The sequence below is a fragment of the Meles meles genome, chromosome 7 (genome assembly GCF_922984935.1).
Source record: "Meles meles chromosome 7, mMelMel3.1 paternal haplotype, whole genome shotgun sequence".
Lineage (NCBI taxonomy): Eukaryota > Metazoa > Chordata > Mammalia > Carnivora > Mustelidae > Meles > Meles meles.
In genome coordinates, this window is record NC_060072.1 from 27,997,007 (window position 1) to 28,020,465 (window position 23,459).

Here is a 23,459-nt window from a genome sequence, read left to right on the forward strand (position 1 = left end):
CCCAACCTCCTTCCATCCAGAGGACTCTCCTTATGCTCTTGGCATTCTTCACCTTCACTCTGCGTCTTGCCAGGAGATCCGGAGCCCAGGGTAGAGCAATAGTGTAGGAGTTGCCCAGTAGTTTCGGGTAGCCAGGCTTGGACATTGTATACATTCCTTTGGCCCACATTCCACTGGCCAGAAACCACCTAATTGCAGGGGAGGCTGGGAAGTGTGTTTTATCTGTGACTTTGGATTAAAAAGGAATGGGATTTGGTGAATCTCTTTTTTACTTGAAAAGAGATTGTACATTTAAACAGCTTATTTTTTTAAGCAGTCTGTTCAGTTTTAATACAACAACAAAAAAATATGATTGCTTGCCACTACACAACAAAGCAACTGATTGATTGCATATTTTCACCTTCTCAATGCATTGTAAATGCAGCCCCTATTTAAGGGGCCCATAAGCAGGTGGTAGAGAGCAGTTCCTGAACCATTAAGTTTGCTGCTTTTTCAGGATATTAGGATGCTGGCAGGAACAAGTCTTGCCTTGTTTCCCAAGTGGGGAAAGAAGAAAGTCTTTGTTCCCAAGCAAATGAAAATACAAATCACGAGACTAAAATTATGAATGCAAAACAATATATTAAAATGTGGCTTGTGCGTAGTATTTGCATGCATTTTAATATGCATCTGTCATTCCCTTCACTAAATTCAGTAGGCGCTGAAAATATTAAACAACTGAGTACAATTAATAATTAGAGGAATTGTTTTAAAATATATTTTAACCCATCTATGTCTCTATTGCCAAAATTCTTGGTTTTACAGGGCTCTAAGATGTTGAAACAGATCATTTTATTGGTCAGATTTCAGATCTCGGTGGCCTCAAAACAATTCACAAAGATATTTTTAATAAATTGATGTGATAACACTCAAATGATTAGAACATGACTAAAACCATTTCTAGGATAAAAATTAAATCTAAATTTGAAAGCTTGAAAAGGCTTCAGGGATACTTTGGATTAGATATTCTCATCTCTCCTGTTTATTCTGAAGCTGGCTGTCTTTATTCTCCCCATCCAGTGAATGAATTTCTCATCCAATGGATCCATGAGAAATTTAAGACCACCGTTTCCAAAACCGCAATTCACCAAGCCTTCTGCTCCAGTTGTCTTCGGAGATAAAGTTTTCGGAGTCCGATTTGCCTTTTTCTGGGGTTTGTTTACCTGGTTTTCTATTGGAGCAACCCCCCGAAAGAGAAAACACTTTTAGGGCAGTAACAAAAATGAACCAAATTGAAGCCAGACTTAGAATCCTTGCTCTCTGCCTATCCAAGCTCCCGGACCAGAGAAGAATCTATTTCATGAGAACCGAGCTCTAAGTCATAAACTTGAAATACATCAAGCTCTTTGTTGTTAATTGGCACTTACCTCACCTGAGGGCCTTTGCCAAGGAGAGCAGAGGGGTTTAATGGGGAAGGAAGAAAGAAAAAAGCCCCGAGCTCTGGAAAACAGCCCTAGCCACACGTGATTTTTCAGCTGGGGGGGCTTCCCACCCCTCAGTATGCTAGAGCAACAAAGTTGCCTATGTGCTTTCTCAAACCTGGCTGTTTGTTTGGGGGGTAATGCTCAGACTGGGGCCTGAGTGATAACTGCTTCATGTAATTATGAAGACAGCTTGAACACTATGCCCCTCTTTGTTTCGGCCTCCAGATGACGGCTGTCTAACCGCTGTTTGTGCCAGTTTTATTTCAAAGCACTTTTCTTTCCATATTTCAAAGGTCAGTGTGTTTACTGGTGGCCAAAAAGAGCCTGTGTGTAAGAGAAAGAAACACATGTGGTTGAGTGGCAGAACTGAATGAGGAGTCAAGAGGACTGGACTCGAATCCTAGATTGGCTTCTAGATAAGTGAACAGCTGAGACTGTTTGACCTCTCTTTTTTTCATTATATAAAAAGGAGGGGAGGTAAATCGTATCAATGGTCTCTTTTAGGAGGAAAAAAATAAAACCCCAAAAAACTATAGAAATCTGGTTTAGGAAGAAGAAATGGAGGTATTTCCAGTAAAGAAACATTATCAAATATGCAGCCAAGAAAATATCCACTTCATCTTCTCAAAATGGAAATATTTCCCCCTTCAAAGAAAGCAGGCTGGATATTCTGGCCACCCTTAGAAACCTTGAGATGGTTGTTGGTCAAGGAATATTAGCACAGGGAAATAAAGCAAACCACAAACACTTTCTCAGGAGTCTCAGTTGGCTTTCTGACATCATTACTTCAAACATCAAGGCTGATCAGAATGTTACCTGCCCATATATAAAACATGAGTGTTTCTATTATGCATATTTGAAAACAGCATCCGATTTCAATTACATAAGCTCAATAAGTATTTCAAATGGTCTTCATGATTCACTTTCTTTTGATCTGTGTTTTCCCAATCCATCTTCCTTTAATTTTCTGGGTATTGAGCTCCTGGGAAAAAGAGATGAATATGCCATTGAAATGGGAGAGAGCATGTATTCTGAAACTCGATTTGCCTAGGTTCAGATCTTGGTTCAAGCACTTATGAGCTGTGTGACCTCACATCATTCACTCAAACTCTCTATGCCTTTCTTCCTTATCTATTACTATAGGTGTTGTGAGGATGAAATGGATTGGCATGTGTGAGGTAGATAGGAGAGTGTCTGGCACTTAGGCAAACATTTAAATGTTAGCTAATCATGAAAGAGACTCCCCCTTTCTGAAATGAATTCTACCTGTGGTTAAAAATCTTCTCTCTTATACTACTTGATTCCCTTCTTGAATCAATCCACCTACATCCGTAGAAATAAAAAAAGGAAATTTGCAAATGCCAAGGGAACAGTGACTGTACTGTAAAAAGTGGGAGAAAGTAAAATAGAGAAGGAGAATAAATGGAATGTCTGAGACTTAATCTTCCAGTTACTGCTACCAGGGGAAACCAGAACAATGCCACACGGATCCTGCTCTGGGTAGTGTGGGAGAGCACAAAACTTCTTCATGGAGATAAAGAGAGCTTGGGCCTAGGCATTTCTTCTTGGTCATGACCTTGATGTCCCCTCCCCTCTTCATTCCTTGGAGCAAGTATGGCCCATGTTGATAGAAATAATGGCAAAAGAAACCCAGTATTTCCTTCATACCTAATTATTTCATTGAATTCAACCTGGTTTTCTAAACCTATTTGTGTGTTTAGACATGCAGCATGAGTAATTTGTGAGCATTTACCAAGGACTCTTATCCAAATTTCTTTTAAGAAAGATGCCAGGACCTCATTCTCAATTCTGTTACTGAAGCTGTGATTTTCCCATTTTAGAGTTGAGATGCAAAAGCTAAGCAGGAATATGGATTTCACTTTCAATAAAATCACTGGCTGGTAAAACCCAAATTAAAACAGAGCATTGGAAATCAAGCTGCCTTTTTCTATTAGCACTAACAAGAGATGTTTCATTTTCCAAATCAAAATTTCTAGATACTGAAATCCTATTTGTAGGAAATGCTAAGCATTATTAAAAACGCAGATAGTCATCACGAGCTGGCATGTTTTCCTGCGGTTGCCAGGATGTTTTAACAACGAAGCTGAAGACAGGTGCACATAACACATCAATATTTTAATCGAAGAATAAAGACAGAGAAGCCATGAAATGCTCCAAAGAATTTAGGAGAGATAATGCCTCCTCTTGAGAATCAGCAGTGACCTCACTGTTTAAAAAAAAAAAAAATGCTACTCTCTATCCCTTTTCTAACTCTCTTCCCTACATATATTTCTCTTCTGTCTTCAGTTTTCAATCATAAAATAACAATAATAATGGTAATAATAGCAAAAATGAGAAACTTTGTTTGGCTTGGTGCCTCTGTCAGGCCCTATCTGAAAAAGAGATTCCTCACCTGATCTCCATTTAAAACTTTACATATATATTCCTAATGGTATTTTTTTTCTGAGAATTGGGTCCATAGTTTTCACTATAGTGTGCAAAGAACTTACAACCGTTCAAAAGAAGTTAAGCCAAACATGCAAACACTGAAAAAATATATGACACCCTCTTAGTCTATGTTTCTTGCACTGCTGTTTTGTTTCAGCAGGGCTTTTGATAGAAGCTAATGAGTATTTAATTCAAGGTTACGTTTTCTGGTCAGAGTAGATACAGTGCTGCCTATGACTGCAGATGTTGTAAAGACATGGAATCACTTGCCCATCCTACTATCTACCTCAGCTCAAACCCATCTTCCTTCCAAAACCATTTCCCTTCTACTACGGTGTCATGACCTCTCCATTCTCTTAGACACCCTGCTGTATGTATGTATATGTATATATATATTACTATAAGAGCCTTCTAGTTGGTGATCTTATATCCAATCTCACTACTCACTATCTTGTTCCATATTTTCTTCCCCCAGATTAATCTTCTCAGCATCCTAATGTTCTCCTCTCTTTCTTTGATTAGGAAACCCCATTGTCATTCATTGTCTGTCTGTAGAGTCACTTAAATTTCTCTGTGGGGCTTCAGGGGTACCCCAGAGACCCACCGGGACCTCTGACTGAGGGAGGATGAAGGGATGAAGAGATAGCGCTCTAGACCATCTCCCCCCTAGTCTTGCAAATAGAACCCTCCAAGCTAAAGTGGATTCACTTGAAGACACAACCAGTTAGTGACAAAGATGGGTCTAGAACTAAATCCCCTTACCCTTGACCCTTTTTCTAATTCAGAACACTGCATATCCTAGGGCCATAATAATGGGTGATAGAAGTTAATGTGGGGTTTTTGCCGTGTTTCTCCGTTTGTTAGCTTTATTCTGCTTTCCTCTGTTCTGAATATCTTCAGCAGGTGCATCTACATCTTTAGGAAAATCAGATGTGACTAAAAGATTTGGATAAGTCCAGTTTGTCATGACTTATTGACAGCAGCCCTGGGAGCTGTGGGACCAGTAACACTGGGACCTTGAGGCCATGCCTGTCAACCTAATAACATGGTGTTTAGGCACAGTGTGTTCGGCTTTAGCCTCAAAGTCTGTCCATGATACTTTATATGAAACAACTTTAGGACAAGTTCTATGGGTTACTCAAACAGAAGCTTATCTGTGATTCAAGGAAGATCAAAGTCTTCACCTGCCCCCAGATATCATCCTTACCCACCTCCCACATTACACGAAGTTCTTAGTTTTGGTTATTCCTCCTGGTGATAAGACAGTCGATTTTGTAAAATGCAGATGTGATAGCCCCAAAGCATAACATTAAACTATCAGTATCCATTAATACTTTAAATTCGATTTCATCTTTTTCTTTCTCTCTCTCTCTCTCTCTCTTTCTTTCTTTCTTTCTTTCTATCTGGCTCAGAGCAAAGTCTGGAGGGAACAGAATTAGTGTGGGTAAAAGTGGATTGATTAAGAGTGAGTGTGGAGTGAGTGTGGAGGGGAGCAAAGAAAAAAAATCTGGAAGTTGGGTGCAGTGTTCTGGAAGGAACCTGGAGAAAGTTAAATGAACAGAGGGTGTCAAAGGGTAAGTTTTGCCTGATTCCCAGTCTTGCCAAATTCAGCGTTTTCCTATGTTCTTCTTGGTTAGCCCCCTTTCTATATTGATCTTGCCTGGCATTGGCTAAAATGCTGAAAATTCAGGGAAAAAATAATACCAATCTCTTAGCTGACATTTATTGAGCACTCACTACCAGCCAGACATTGCTCAAAACATTCTCCATGTATCGACTTATTTTATCATCCCTGTAACATTTGGAGATTAGATGCCATTACTATCCCCTTTCATAGATGATGAAATTGAGGACCAGAGGTCTGAAGAACTTCCCTAAAATTATCCAGCAGGTAAATGGTCGAATCAGGGTTCCAACCCAAGTGGTCTGGTTCTAAAGCCTATGTTCTTAACCCTTGTGATCTACTGTCTCTCAAAATCACAGCACTTGTAAGCAAATGGTGAGGTTCATCTTCAAATCCAAACAGTCTGATTCCGGATCATCCCAATCTGATGCTTCTTAGGCTGCAATGAATCTTTCAAGTACATCATGACTTTTATAGTCATGGAGACTGTAGTGGTCCAGAAAAAGTGTCTCAGTTTAGGGTCTTTCTAAAGTTATAGTAGTCTGGTGTCTTCATAACAGTGCTCTATTGATTTAATATCAAATGCTGATCTGACAAAGACAGTCGAGGGCAAACTTCACAAAGTGTTGGGCAGAATCCCTATCCAGCTGTTATTGTCCCACACTGAAATGGAGAATCTAGACAAAATTACTTCTGCTCTCTGTAAAAGGTCAGTTGAAATAAAAATTGTTTAACATTTCCTTTTCCTCTCTATAACCAAACATTGCTAGTGCCCAGGGAACAACAAAGATAAATCTGAATCTTGGATTTGGGAAATCACTGCACCACTTTTAGTTGTGGGGGCACTCCAAAGGGATTTCAGGATAGTATCTAATGAATCCCCATTGACATTTAGGCAGGTTTTCCCCCCTGGAGTGCTACCTTCTTGCTAAGACGAACGTTCCTAGAAATAAAGCAGATGACAGGTGTCAGATTAATATAAAAATGTAGCGGTAGTTTGGAGAAAGGCTTGCTCAGTGCATCCCCATCTCCATAATGATGGAACAAGTTCTGGTAAGATGGCCCATTTGGGGGCTGGAGAGAAGAATGAAACAACTTCGAGGCCAATGCTAGTGTAACTCAACCTCTTGATGATTCTCTGAGAGCTGAGAAGATGGAAACAGAATTGCTGAGGGAAGGGAGGTAGGAAAGGCTGAGAGAAGGAACAGGGTTTACATGATGTGTAAACTACGGGGGCTCCATCTTGGAAATCACTTCTTCTTTTCTTCTTCTTCTTTTTTTTTTAAAAGATTTTTTTAAATTTATTTATTTGACAGAGAGAGATCACAAGTAGATAGAGAGGCAGGCAGGCAGAGAGAGAGAGAGAGAGAGAGAGAGAGGGAAGCAGGCTCCCTGCTGAGCAGAGAGCCCGACGCGGGACTCGATCCCAGGACCCCGAGATCATGACCTGAGCCAAAGGCAGCGGCTTAACCCACTGAGCCACCCAGGTGCCCCCCTTCCTCTTTTCTTCTAATAATTAGCTATTTTCTTTTCTTTTCTTTTTTAAAGATTTTATTTATTTATTTGTCAGAGTGAGTACAGGCAGACAGAGTGGCAGGCAGAGGCAGAGCGAGAAGCAGGCTCCCTGCTGAGCAAGGAGCCCAATGTGGGACTTGATCCCAGGACGCTGGGATGATGACCTGAGCCGAAGGAAGCGGCTTAACCAATGGAGCCACCCAGGCATCCCTAATTAGCTATTTTCATACACAAATCAAATCATTTCTTCCAACTTCCAGTAAATAAATGTGAAACAAACAAACAAAAATCAAACAAACAAAATGAGACTCTTGTTTCATCAAAAATGTTCTTTTCTGTTATTCTCCAGCTTTTAGGAGGGAAACGCCCCTTCTCCTCTCTTAACAGATTTGATTTATCTTTGCTTGGGAACATCTTTCATTTCCATGGAAGCCTTAAAGAAACAGCAAGACATTGCAGCAGAAATTCCCAATCTTTCTGCAGAGAGAGAAGCTGCTTTTTATTTCCCCTAAAGCTTTAAGGTCAAGGGGTGGGGGTGGGGAGTTTCCAGCAAATGTTTCATTCCTCCCTGGGTAAGCTGTCATTCCCCAGGCCACTCACTGGAGCATTATCAGATAAGGCTTTGAGGTCTACCAGCAGACTTTCACCAACTGGTTGAGGACTCATGTATAAGGACTCCTTCGTTTGATGAGACATGGAAAAACTTAAGAAGGAAGGAAGAGAGGGAAAGGAAGAGAGAGAAAGAAAAAGAAAGAAAGAGAGAGAGAAAGAGGGAAAGAGAAAGAAAGAAAGAAAAAAAGAGAAGGGGGGAGGGAGGGAAGGAGAGAGGGAACAAAGAAGGAAGGAAGGAAGGAGTGAAGGAGGGAAGGAAAAAAGAGGGAAGGGAAGGAGGCAATTACTTTTTCACTTCCCCAGAACATGTTCTGAGTACCACCTAAACTTATTTGCCACCAGAGTTGGTCAAAACCATGAAGCTAACACAGCTTAGGCTCTGGAATTCTTTCTTCTTAGTTTTGTATCATCCTTGTGCACATCCCAGACCAATCTTAATGTAAATACCCTTGTTGCCCTTGTTGGCAGTTTCCTGGCTTGCTGTCCTGATTGAATGGGACATTCAGCTAGCTTTTACCCCTTGGAGCACCATCTTCTTGCTAGGTAAGAACCTCCCTGAAAATAAAATTCTAAGGTGCTCCCAGTCCCACTGTTTATTCTTTTTTTTTTTTTTTTTTTTTTTTTAAAGATTTTATTTATTTATTTGACAGAGAGAGATCACAGGTAGATAGAGAGGCAGGCAGAGAGAGAGAGAGAAGCAGGCTCCCTGCCGAGCAGGGAGCCCGACGCGGGACCTGATCCCAGGACCTGAGATCATGACCCGAGCCGAAGGCAGCGGCCCAACCCACTGAGCCACCCAGGCGCCCCCCCACTGTTTATTCTTACACCATTCATATTTCTTGAGTTTTCAGGATAAAAACTCTGCTTCTGCTCTGAGCTTGAAGACATGTAATATGCTGATGGAGAAACTAGTTGGACTGTCCAGGTAGGCATGCTAGAATGGTTCCCTCAAAATAACCTATGAAGGAGAATATGGGCATCAGAATTCAGCCACAGAATTGCAGAGTTTAGAGTTCGAGGAAATTTCAATGGATCATTGGATCCAGTCCAAACATCTTTTGTAGAATGACCCCATTTCACAGATGACACAATAGAGGCTCAGAAAGACTAAAGGCCATATCTAGGGTTATCTGGTTATCTTTAAGACTGAAAGGTGGGGGAGTGAGGGCTCTTATCTCTTACCTCCTACTTTATGCTACTTTACAAATACACTGGGAATGTATGATGCCAAAACACAATGATTTATGCAAATGTGGTGTCTACCAGGGAGAGAAAAAGAATGGGATACTTAATAATGCAGCGTAGGAAGTCCTGTGATAGCAATCCCTTCTCATTACTAGCATAATTTAGCTACTTTAAGAATCTGACCCAAACTCAATTAAAGTTATGCCCTGCAGCATAGTCATATTTATAGGTTAATGGTTTAGATTCCTCACTTTATAGCATAGCATGTTGTTTCTTACTCCATTTTTGTCAACTTTATTCCATACATGGTTCTCTGTTAGAGCCTCCTCCTAACATCCTCTTCTTTGCCCCATGACTTTGGTTTGCTGCTGTTGGGATCTTTCCCAAATGGTTGAATGATTCCTCAAAAAATCAAATAGGTGATAACCATTGCTGGTTCAACCAGGTTCCCTTATCTCCTATATGCTGCTTATAGAGGGCCCCACTCAGTCTGCACCAGACCTTGGTGCTTGAGAAAGAATGTTTCTGGTAATAGTTATTATAATTATAAACCCCAGAGCTATGTACAAATTGCTTTCATCATCACTGTAATAAAGATAGGCAGAGTTTAGGAAGAGTGAGAGAGAGAAGACAGTGCGGGTTCTTTTATGGAATTTCTATTTGGTGTGTATCTTTGCAACAACCAAGTAGTATCTGGAGTTCTAGATATCAAAGTTGAAATACAGATTCTATACTTGAACTATGAATTTTGAATTACTCCAGACAGAAACAAAGAATGTTCTGCAGTTGATATAAAAATACCCATTCCCACACAGAAAAATGTGGGAAAGGGAACCATATGGAACGTGAGAGGAGAGGGCCATATTTTAAAGAACCAAATGAATGTAAGGAAGAGATACAAAATGGGATCAGGACACAGACATTTTTCTAGACCTCAGTGCTTAGTATTTTCCAATTGCTGTGTAGGAAGAAGTAGAAAGTTTTTTAAAATGAATATTATTATGAATTTATATGATTCAGTGTGATTGTGAATTTGTGTATATATACTCATACTGTGTTCAATATCTGTTACTGTGTAACAAGTTATCCCAAGACTTAGTGGCTTGAAACAACAAACATTTATTATCTTACAGTTTCTGAAAGCCAGAAATCTCAGAGCGGGGATTAAGGTGGGTGTTCTGGCTCCAAGTCTCTTGTGAGGTTCCAGTCAAGGTACCAACCATGGCTGCATCATCCAAGCCTTGGCTATGCCTGGAGGCTCTACTTCCAAGAAAGCTCCTTATAGGTGCTGTCCAGAAGCCTTGGTTCTTTGCCATATGGACATCTTCATACAGCCACCTAGAGGGCTTCAGAACATGGTAGCTGGCTTCTCCCAGAGTAAGTGGTCCAAGGGACAGGAAGAGAGAGACACAACACTTAACATGGAAGCTGGATCTTTTTTTTTTTTTTTACATTTTTTTATTGTGATAAAGTATATATAATATCAATTTACCATTTTAGCCAGTACTCAAGTGTACACTTTAGTGGCACTAATTATGTCCACACTGCTATGCAACAATCACCACTATCGATTTCCATCATCCCAAACAGAAGCTCTGTAACCATGAAGCAATAACTCCCCATCCTCCTACTCTCAACCTCTGGTATTCTCTACTTTCTGTCTCTGTGAGTCTGCCTACCCTGAATACCTCACGTAAGCGGAATCATAATATTTACCCCTTTGTGTCTGGCTTATTTCACTTAGCACAGTGTTTTTAAGATTCATCCAAGTTGTGGCATGTACCAGAATTCCATTCCTTTTGATGACTAAATAACATTCCATTATGTGTATATACACATTTTCTTTAGCCATTCATCTGTCAGTGAACTTTTGGGTTGTTCCCACCTTTGCTGCAGTCTTTTTATAGCCTATCTGGAAGTGTCATCTGTTCATTGGAAGCAAGTCATTAAACTGAGCCCACACTCAAGGGAAAGGAAGGAGAGAAATATCAAAGAATCTGTGGGTGAATTTCTAAGAGAAGATACTTCAGTTAATTTTACCAATTGCACACGATGCTTTACTCGGGGCTTGGTCATGGTCCTTATTTCTCTTATAGGTTTAATGAAATCCTGAATTTAAGAATCTTTCTAGGGACTGCACCTGGAGCAGCCCCAATCAGAGCACAGGATGAAAATGGTCAAATAGGAAAAATGACATGCCTGATAAATATCGCCCGAACAAGGTCTTTTTTGGTACCTGAGGCAATATGGATACGAACCTAATTTCTACGCTGCTTTCAGGCCTGGGTTTACCAGCAGAAAGAATGAGAGTAGACCTGTGCCGTGTTTCATTCTACTGAATGTGAGTGGGCACGTTTCTGTGGCGGTAGTGGCTGAGGCATACGTATTCAGAGCGTACTCAGAGTTATTCCTGTTGGCGTCCGTCTTTGTATGTAGTTGAAAGAAGGCTTAGACTATAATGACAAAAATAACAACAAGAAGAAATAACCCCCTGCCCCCACGAGTACCCCTTTTATCAATCCTGTAAATGTTCTTTTTTCCTTCTTTTAAGACTGGCACCACGAAGCTGAGCTCTTTTGCCTTTTTAATTTATTACACTACTTCAATTTTCTATTTTGTGATGAATGTAAGGAATTTGGAAAGAGTTTGCAAAGATGAAGGCAGGCAGGATAAAAAAGCAATTACCTCATGCCAATTATACCAGGAAATAGTGAAGGTGCCATTCCTGCAGCGTTTCTGTCCATTTTTCTTCATTACTGTAATGGTGGCCACTCTCCTCATTACCCGGCACATTTCTCTTCATTACCAGCTGTGATGATGGGGGTGATGATGAGTGCTATTTACAGCTGGAATTCTGCGAAGGGCCTGGCAGATGAATAATAATTATTCAAACAGATATATGGAAGCCAAGAAAGACAAATGTGAAGCTATTGTGTCCCAGAAAGGCAGGGAGGTAATTTCTTTTCTTTTCTTTTTACGATTTTATTTATTTATTTTAGAGAGAAACAGACAGAGAGCACTGGGAGGTACAGAGAGAGAAAGGGACGGGCAGACTCTGCACTGAGTACAGAGCCCAATGTGGGGCGTGGTCCCAGGACACTGAGATCACGCCTTGAGCTAAAATCAAGAGTCGAACACTTACCTGACTGAGCCACCCAGGTGCCCAAGGTAATTTCTTTTGAAGGGAGAGGGGGTTCTTATTCCTCAGTCAGGGACTATCCTGCAGTGCTGGGTGGAACAGCTTATCTAAGGTACTCAGTTTGTTATTATAGGAACTGACCAAAAAACAAGGATTCATTTAAGCTATCAAACCAGGGCCGAGGCCCACCATAACCCTAGCTTCATCTGCCAGGGAGAAAGCAGGGCTTTCCTCGGGTCTACACTAAAAAGATATATCACTGCAAACTGTTCCCTCACACCCCTCCAACCTTGTGGCCAGCTCTCATCTACGTGGGGCAACCTTGTTAGGATGATATTTATAAGGCACATTCACTATCATCTCTCTGTCTGTGTATCTACATATACATGTATGTATGTACCTCTCTATCCTTGTTAGTCAGGGTTCTTCAAATAAACAGAACCAGCAAAAAGTATGGGGAAAGAGAGAGGAAGAAAGAGAGAGAGAGATTTTAAGGACTTGGCTCACATTATTATGGCAGCTTAGAATACGGGTAAACCAGCAAGCTTGAGACTCAGGGAAGAATTGCAATCCCAGTTCAAAAGCATTTTGCTAAGATTTCATTCAGTGAAGGTCAGTCTTTGGTCTAGTAAGACCTCCAACTGATTGGATGAGGCCCATCCCCATTGTGAAGGGTCGGCCGCCTTACACAGAATCCACTGATTTAAATGTTAATCTCTTCCAAAAAAACACTTTCCTAGAAACATTCAGAAAAATGTTTGACAAAATATCTGGGCACCATGGCCCAGCCAATGTGACATACAAAATTAACCATCATCTACATATAAATCTAGACCAACAAGTTACGAAAAGACTTGTGACCCAAAAATAAAGGTGCTAAATTGGGTTTTTACCTAGTGACAAGTCTTTGATTTAGACTATTAAGATTCTTCTGAGAGTGTGGGATAATGCAGCAGCTCCATCTAGGAGGGGAGTTGAGTCCTGCCTTCCATCCGGACTTCTTCCAGATCCTTGAATTGAGGGGAGTAATTATTCCTGGGGCAGAAGGGGATCTGTAAGGGAGTTTGGAGGAGAGGCAGAGTATACATACGATTGTGGAACCATAGAGAATTGTTTATTTAAAAATACCTTCCAATTTAATTATCTAATTGCTACTCTTGCTTTGACTTTCCCACTAGCAATGGTCCTCACAGCTATCCCATAGCAATCTGGCCCAATTCAATAAGGTGTTGAAACAGGCTGCAGAAGTTCCACACCAGGCAAGTAGGAGCAAGTCAGCTGCCTGGAGATGGGCTCATGAGAGGGCCTCTAGTTAACCCCTGCTAGACTGGAGCATCTGGGAAGAAGGCCCTGGGAAAAGATTTCCACTAGAAGGGCGCTGCCATTTGCCAAACTCTGACAGTGTGTGCAGCCTGTTAAGAATGATAGAGGTTGTGTTCCAGCACAGCAGGCTTTCAGTGTGAGACAGAGGGATGAAAGGAGTACAATATGAGAACAGCAGGTGAGAATGGATGTATCACACAGGGAAAAGATGTTAGAGGAATACTGAGGTATATTAATTCTCCCCAGGCCCCCTCAAATTCAGTAGCTTCAGTGAAAGCAAAAATATGCTCTTGAATTAGGCCCAGGCTTCTAACAAGTGCCATAGCACCATCTGCTTCGTAGCAAAAGGCATAGGAGGTGGGAAGGACAGACCTGCATGCCAATCGATCATGATACTGTCTTCAATAACCTTGATTGCCTCAGGGGCCCTCACAAGCTGTCATGTGTGGACAAGCTTAGGGAATTTGATGTCTCTAAAGTGACTCTTCTCCAGACTTAGGCTACTCCTGCGGGCAAGATGGCATTTGCCCAGTGGCTTTGGGATAATTTTCACTTTTCTAAAGAGCTTGAAACAAGCAACAGCAGCAGCAACTATTTGGCACCTGGAATATCCTTCCTAATGATCTGGGTCAGGAGAGACTTCTCAACATATCGTCTGTGGGCACCCTGTGCACGAAAAACTGTTCACCATTGAGAAAGGGTGTGATCTTGTACCTTCATGCCTATGTGATTATAACTTCTGTGAAACAAGGACAAAGCAAAGGTAAACACCCTGTAGGTGTGTGAATCAGCTATATCCCTGAGAGGTGGAGCTCAGGGGTTTCATTAAGCAGCTAGCTTCAGTCTTTTGGCTTTGGCCTTTTGATTTATCTTCCTGTGCTGGAGCCACTTGCCATTTCCCTAAACCAATTTCCTGAGCCCCTCAGCAGGGAGCATGTGATGACATTCTCCCTGATCTAGACCCAAATAGCTTAAGTCCACAGCGACTCTGATCTGTCTTGGCACCAGACTTCTGCTTGGAAAATTTGGAGGAAGCAAATTTCATCATGCCTCTCCTCACTGTCCCTGGATAACCTTCTCCAGTCTTGTGGATTCAGCCACCTCCAACGATCTGATGACCTCCAAATCCATGTTTCTCTTCGGAGCCCCAAACTCTCTTCAGGGCTTCAGAATCCAGAGCCTGGATTTCTCAGCCTGAACGTAAAATGGACACTTCAAACGTGCTCAGAAATGAACTCACCCCAAATGTGTTCTCGTTTATTTCTTAGCTCCATTAGTGGCATCCCACTTCACCAGTCACTGGAACTAGTTACCTGTTACTTCTCCACATCTACCCATTGTCACACACATCCAATTTATCACCAAATTATGTGGAGGTTTTTTTAATATTCTGAAGAGGTTTTTTTTTTTTTTGAAATGTATCTCTTTCTTTCCATTCCTACAACTGTTACCAAAATCCAAACTCTTTGAATTATCCTGATTTTCTTATAACTGGTCTCTTCCTGCCTAAGTTTGTATAAGACTGTATACAACAGTTTAAATAACTGATCTCAAATGCTTTAAATCTTTAAAAACTCCCCATCATTTACTAAGCACCAAACTAAGAAGTAAACTACTTATCCAGGCCCTCTTTGACTTCTCTCTCCAGTATTATCTCCAATAACTTCCCTTGTTCTTTTTCACTCTTGTAATACCTTTTAATTCCCCACATGGGCCAAGCAGCTTCCCTGCTCTATGCCTCTGCAGGAGTTATTCCTTCAATCTGGAGCACTCATCCCACCCTTCTTCACAGGCTAATTATGCCTGACTCATCTTTAATACTCAGCTAAAACATTAGCTCTTCCTGGAAACCTCTTGTGAACTCTCCGAATGGAACAAGTACCATTCATTCCTCTCTATTATTCCCCATAACACTCTGTAGAAACATCTCTGTTATTACCCCACTTGTCCATTTTGCTCACTGAATTTTTAGGACCCTTTTTAAAAATCTTTACTCTCAGATTTCCTAGAATGGAATGCCAATGGACATGGAAAAAATTCATTTTGCATTTAATATCTTTGTGTTTTTAGACTCCATTCACAAAATATTACTAATTCTACCATCAAATTCCTTCAATACATTAAAACGTCATCATAACAGAGCTTACTGTACATGGAACATCCCTGTCTAAAGATCTCCAAGGGTCTTTAATATCTACACATCTTCCCTCTAACCCACAATATTTAATTCTTCAATTCCACTGACATTCTTGAAAAGTGACTTTAGGATCAAGTGTCTCTCTTGAGTATGGACTGGAAAGAAGTATGTTTCCAATATGACTGACATTTCCAATTGACTAAAATGACTTATTCTCTTGGCTGCAGTTTTGGGGTTCCACAAACAATCATCAGAACATCAAATTAGCAAGCAAACTAGCAAAATATCATCTTAGATTGTGTCAGGGACCCAACACAGACACTGCTGGAACATAAAGAAATCTCTAGAGTCTATCTAAGATCAGGAAGGGACCCTCTGCAAGCTTGTCTACTTAGAAAAGAGTATCTGGGGGAGGAGTCAAGATGGCAGAGAAGTCACAGGCTGAGACTACATCAGGCAGCAGAAGATCAGCTAGATAGCTTATCTAAATATTGCAAACACCTACAAATCCAACAGGAGATCGAAGAGAAGAAGAACAGCAATTCTAGAAACAGAATATCAACCATTTTCTGAAAGGTAGGACTGGCGGAGAAGTGAATCCAAAACGCCTGGAAGACAGACCATGGGGGGAGGGGCCGACTTCCGGCAAGCGGCGGAGCAACGGAGCACAAAATCAGGACTTTTAAAAGTCTGTTCCACTGAGGGACATTGCTCCAGAGGCTAAACAGGGGTGAAACCCACGCAGGGTCAGCGTCCCACAGGGTCACAAAAGGATCGGGGGTGTCAGAGTGTCACAGAGTTCGCAGGTATTAGAAAGGGGAAGCCGGCTACAGAGACAGAGCCGAGGACTGAGCTCTAAGCTCGGGGTTACCTTGAACCAGTTGCGGGTTGGGTGAGCTCGGAGCGCGGCTAGAGGCTGGGGATACGGGAGTGATTGGGTGCTGTTCTCTGGGGGTGCACTGAGGAGTGGGCCCTGGGCTCTCGGCTCCTCCGGGCTGGAGACTGGGAGCCACCATATTCATTCCGTCCTCCGGAACTCCACAGAAAGCGTTTAGGGAACAAAACCTCCCAAAAGCGAACCTGAGCAGATCACTTAGTCCGGCCCGCGGTAAGGGCGGTGCAATTCCGCCTGGGGCAAAGACACTTGAGAGTCACTACAACAGGCCCCTCCCCCAGAAGATCAACAAAAAATCCAGCCAGGATGAAGTACATCTACCAAGGAAAGCAGGTTCAATACCAAGGACAGCAGCGGAATTCCAGAGGAGGAGAAAGCAAAGCACGGAACTCACGGCTTTCTCCCCATGATTCTTTAGTCTTGCGGTTAATTTAATTTTTTCTTTCAATTTTTTTTTCTTCTTCTGCTAAATTTTTTTAAGCTTTTACCCTTTTCTTTTTTAATGTTTTTTAACTAGTTTCGATAATATATATATTCTTTCTTTCTTTTTTATATTTTTTCTTTATTTGTTTTCTTTTTTTTTTCTTTTTTTTTCCTGAACCTCTTTTTATCCCCCTTCTCCCCTCCACGATTTGAGGGTCTCTTCTGATTTGGTTAAAGTGCATTTTTCTGGGGTCTTTGATACCCTTTTTTAATTTTATTAGTATTTTACTTGCTCCTTCATATACTCTTATCTGGACAAAATGACAAGGTGGAAAAATTCACCACAAAAAAAGAATAAGAGGCAGTACTGAAGGCTAGGGACCTAATCAATACAGACATTGGTAATATGTCAGATCTAGAGTTCAGAATGACGATTCTGAAGGTTCTAGCCAGGCTCAAAAAAGGCATGGAAGATATTAGAGAAACCCTCTCTGGAGATATAAAAGCCTTTTCTGGAGAAATTAAAGAACTAAAATCTAACCAAGTTGAAATCAAAAAAGCTATTAATGAGGTGCAATAAAAAATGGAGGCTCTCACTTCTAGGATCAATGAGGCAGAAGAAAGAATTAGTGATATAGAAGACCAAATGACAGAGAATAAAGAAGCTGAGCAAAAGACGGACAAACAGCTACTGGACCACGAGGGGAGAATTCGAGAGATAAGTGACACCATCAGATGAAACAACATTAGAATAATTGGGATTCCAGAAGAAGAAGAAAGAGAGAGGGGAACAGAAGGTCTATTGGAGAGAATTATTGGAGAGAATTTCCCTAATATGGCAAAGGAAACAAGCATCAAAATCCAGGAGGTGCAGAGAACCCCCCTCAAAATCAACAAGAATAGGTCCACACCCCATCACCTAATAGTAAAATTGACAAGTCTTAGTGACAAAGAGAAAATCCTGAAAGCAGCCCAAGAAAAGAAGTCTGTAACATACAATGGTAAAAATATTAGATTGGCAGCAGACTTATCCACAGAGACCTGGCAGGCCAGAAAGAGCTGGCATGATATATTCAGAGCACTCAACGAGAAAAACATGCAGCCAAGAATACTCTATCCAGCTAGAGTATCATTGAAAATAGAAGGAGAGATCAAATCTTCCAGGACAAACAAAAACTGAAAGAATTTGCAAACACAAAACCAGCTCTACAGGAAATATTGAAAGGGGTCCTCTAAGCAAAGAGAGAACCGAAAAGTAGTAGATCAGAAAGGAACAGAGACAATATACAGTGACAGTCACCTTACAGGCAGTACAATGGCACTAAACTCATATCTCTCAATAGTTACCCTGAATGTAAATGGGCTAAATGCCCCAATCAAAAGACACAGGGTATCAGATGGATAAAAAAAAAAACAACAACCCATCTATATGTTGCCTACAAGAAACTCATTTTACACGCAAAGTCACCTCCAGATTTAAAGTGAGGGGGTGGAAAACAATTTACCATGCTAATGGGCATCAGAAGAAAGCTGGGGTGGCAATCCTTACATCACATCAATTAGATTTTAAGCCAAAGACTATAATAAGAGATGAGGAAGGACACTATATCCTACTCAAAGGGTCTGTCCAACAAGAAGATCTAACAATTTTAAATATCTATGCCCCTAACGTGGGAGCAGCCAACTATATCAACCAATTAATAACAAAATCAAAGAAACACATCAATAATAATACAATAATAGTAGGGGACTTTAACACTCCCTTCACTGAAATGGACAGATCATCCAAGCAAAAGATCAACAAAGAAATAAAGGCCTAAAATGACACACTGGACCAGATGGACATCACAGATATATTCAGAACATTTCATCCCAAAGCAACAGAATACACATTCTTCTCTAGTGCACATGGAACATTCTCCAGAATAGATCACATCCTGGATCCTAAATCAGGTCTCAACCGGTATCAAAAGACTAGGATCATTCCATGCATATTTTCAGACCACAATGCTCTGAAGCTAGAATTCAATCACAAGAGGAAATTTGGAAAGAATCCAAATACATGGAGACTAAACAGCATCCTTCTAAAGAATGAATGGGTTAACCAGGAAATTAAAGAAGAATTGAGAAAATTCATGGAAACAAATGATAATGAAAACACAATGGTTCAAAATCTGTGGGATACAGCAAAGGCAGTCCTGAGAGGAAAATATATAGCAGTACAAGCCTTCTCAAGAAACAAGAAAGGTCTCAAGTACACAACCTAACCCTACACGTAAAGGAGCTGGAGAAAGAACAAGAAAGAAACCCTAAACCCAGCAGGAGAAGAGAAATCATAAAGATCAGAGCAGAAATCAATGAAATAGAAACCAAAAAAACAATAGAACAAATCAATGAAACTAGGTGCTGGTTCTTTGAAAGAATCAATAAGATTGATAAACTCCTGGCCAGACTCATCAAAAAGAAAAGATAAACCCCTGGCCAGACTCATCAAAAGAAAATCATGAATGAAAGAGGAGAGATCACAACTAACACCAAAGAAATACAGACAATTATAAGAACATACTATGAGCAACTCTACACCAACAAATTTGACAATCTGCAAGAAATGGATGCATTCATAGAGACATATAAACTACCACAATTGAACCAGGAAGAAATAGGAAACCTGAACAGGCCCATAACCAGTAAGGAGATTGAAACAGTCATCAAAAATCTCCAAACAAACAAAAGCCCAGGGCCAGACGGCTTCCCAGGGGAATTCTACCAAACATTTAAAGAAGAACTAATTCCTATTCTCCTGAAACTGTTCCAAAAAATAGAAATGGAAGGGAGACTTCCAAACTCATTTTATGAGGCAAGCATCACCTTGATCCCAAAACCAGGCAAGGATCCCACCAGCAAAGAGAACTACAGACCAATATCCTTGATGAATACAGATGCAAAAATTCTCACCAAAATATTAGCCAATAGGATTCAACAGTACATTAAAAGGATTATTCACTATGACCAAATGGGATTTATTCCAGGGCTGCAAGTTTGGTTCAACATCCGCAAATCAATCAATGTGATACAACACATTAATAAAAGAAAGAACAAGAACCATATGATACTCTCAATAGATGCTGGAAAAGCATTTAACAAAGTACAGCATCCCTTCCTGATCAAAACTCTTCAAAGTGTAGGGATAGAGGGCACATACCTCAATATTATCAAAGCCATCTATGAAAAACCCACCGCAAATATCATTCTCAATGGAGAAAAACTGAAAGCTTTTCCATTAAGGTCAGGAACGTGGCAGGGATCCATTATCACCACTGTTATTCAACATAGTACTAGAAGTCCTAGCCTCAGCAATCAGACAACAAAAGAAAATTAAAGGCATCCAAATCAGCAAAGAAGAAGTCAAACTATCACTCTTCACAGATGATATGATACTATACGTGGAAAACCCAAAAGACTCCACTCCAAAACTGCTAGAACTTGTACAGGAATTCAGTAAAGTGTCAGGATATAAAATCAATGCACAGAAATCAGTTGCATTTCTGTACACCAACAACAAGACAGAAGAAAGAGAAATTAAGGAGTCAATTCCATTTACAATTGCACCCAAAACCATAAGATACCTAGAAATAAACCTAACCAAAGAGCTGAAGAATCTATATGCAGAAAACTATAAAGTATTCATGAAAGAAATTGAGGAAGACACAAAGAAATGGAAAAATGTTCCATGCTCCTGGATTGGAAAAATAAATATTGTGAAAATGTCTATATTACCTAAAGCAATCTACACATTTAATGCAATCCCTATCAAAATACCGTCCATTTTTTTCAAAGAAATGGAACAAATAATCCTAACATTTATATGGAACCAGAAAAGACCTCGAATAGCCAAAGGAATATTGAAAAAGAAAGCCAAAGTTGGTGGCATCACAATTCCAGACTTTAAGCTCTATTACAAAGGTGTCATCATCAAGACAGCATGGTACTGGCACAAAAACAGACACATAGATCAATGGAACAGAATAGAGAGCCCAGAAATAGACCCTCAACTCTATGGTCAACTAATCTTCGACAAAGCAGGAAAAAATGTCCAATGGAAGAAAGACAGCCTCTTCAATAAATGGTGTTGGGAAAATTGGACTGCCATATGCAGAAAAATGAAACTGGACCAATTCCTTACACCACACACAAATATATACTCCAAATGGATGAAAGACCTCAATGTGAGAAAGGAATCATCAAAATCTTTGAGGAGAACATAGGCAGCAACCTCTTCTACCTCAGCCACAGCAACATCTTCCTAGGAACATCACCAGAGGCAAGGGAAGCAAAGGCAAAAATGAATTATTGGGACTTCATCAAGATCAAAAGCTTTTGCACACCAAAGGAAACAGTTAACAAAACCAAAAGACAACTTACAAAATGGGAGAAGATATTTGCAAACAACATATCAGATAAAGGGCTAGTGTCCAAAATCTATAAGGAACTTAGCAAACTCAACACCCAAAGAACAAACAATCCAATCAAGAAATGGGCAGAGGACATGAACAGACATTTTTTGCAAAGAAGACATCCAGATGGCCAACAGACACATGAAAAAGTGCTCCACATCACTCGGCATCAGGGAAATACAAATCAAAACCACAATGAGATATCACCTCACACCAGTCAGAATGGCTAAAATTAACAAGTCGGGAAATGACAGATGCTGGCGAGGATGCGGAGTAGGGGAACCCTCCTACACTGTTGGTGGGAATGCAAGCTGGTGCAACCACTCTGGAAAACAGCATGGAGGTTCCTCAAAATGTTGAAAATAGAACTACCCTATGACCCAGCAATTGCACTACCGGGTATTCACCCCAAAGATAAAAATGTAGTGATCCGAAGGGGCACGTGCATCCTAATGTTTATAGGAGCAATGTCCACAACAGCCAAACTATGGAAAGAACCTAGATGTCCATCAACAGATAAATGGATAAAGATGTGGTACATGTACACAATGGAATACTATGCAGCCATCAAAAGAAATGAAATCTTGCCATTTTTGACGACGTGGATGGAACTAGAGGGTATCATGCTTAGTGAAATAAGTCAATCGGAGAAAGACAACTATCATATGATCTTCCTGATATGAGGACATGGAGATGCAACATGGGGGTTAGGGGTATAGGAGAAGAATAAATGAAACAAGATGGGATTGGGAGGGAGACAAACCATAAGTGACTCTTAATCTCACAAAACAAACTGAGGGTTGCTGGGGGAGGGGGGTTGGGAGAGGGGGAGTGGGGTTATGGACATTGGGGAGGGTATGTGCTATGGTGAATGCTGTGAAGTGTGTCAACCTGGCGATTCACAGACCTATACCCCTGGGGATAAAAATACATTATATGTTTATAAAAAAATAAGAAATAAATAAAAAATTTTAAAAAACCCATTTAAAAAAAAGAAAAGAAAAGAGTATCTGGCATTTGTTATCTCAGTTAAATCTTTGTGTCCTCCTGCTGGATACATCACAGGATAGACGTAATTGGGATTAAGAAATCAATCCCAATCTATAAGAGGTTTGGAATGCAGTAGTCAAGACAAGGAATTTAAACATGCAAATTTTCTTGAATGCATGATCCAAATATGTATATATCATGTTATGGTTTTCCTTTAAAATTCTTCCTATCTCTTGATTACATTCAGGATCAAACTCCTTGTGATATAACATCCCTAAGAGACATTATGGCATGGAAGACAGAGTGTGTGTGTCCCAGCACTGGACTGGATTGATATCCTCTCCCAAATACTTGCTAAGTATATAACTATCCATTTCAATTACCTTACCTGTAAAATGGGAATAATAAAATAAGAATAGTGCCTACTCATGAAGCGATGTGACAATAAAAGGCATGGCAAGAATCTAGAAGAGTGCCTGGCACATAATTATTCAATAAAGTTTAACTACTGTTAGATGGCATATGACTTGTCCATTTTTCAATCTGCATTTGTCATTTACTCCAGCCATATTGAACATGAAATTCCCCTACTGCATTATTCTCACATTGCTTTGCACTTGCTACCAGGAACGTTTTCACCTCCTTCTGGTTAAATCCTACCCTTTCCCTACCAGATTCTGTTAGGACCTGTTCAGACACTGTCATAAATCCCCATGCTTCTTGCTCCCACTGTCTGTCTTGATGTTCCTTCACATGTCCATCTCCCACACTGTACTGTAAAGCCCTCAGTGGGAGGGAGTGTTTTCTTTTCCTTTCATCTCAAAAATATCCATGAGATGGAGACTAAATATACCCCCAAACACATATGAAAAGTGAAAATAAGCATCTAATTCAAAAGAATGAGAAGGAGAAGCCACAGACTGGGCAAAAATATCTGCAAATGACACATCTAACAAAAACCCATTATCCAGAACATGCAAAGAATTCTTAAAACTCAACAATAAGAAAATATAATAACCTGATTTAAAAATGGCTGGAAGGCCTTAATGGACACCTCACCAAAGAAAACACACAGCTGGTAAATAGGCATATGAAAAGACCCACCACATTATCTGTCATCCAGGAAATGAAAATTAAAATTAAAATCAGGGCACCTGGCTGGCTCAGTTGCTACAGCATGCAACTCTTGTTCTCAGGGCCGTGAGTTCAAGCCCCATGTTGGGCATGGAATCTACTTAAAATAAAAACTAA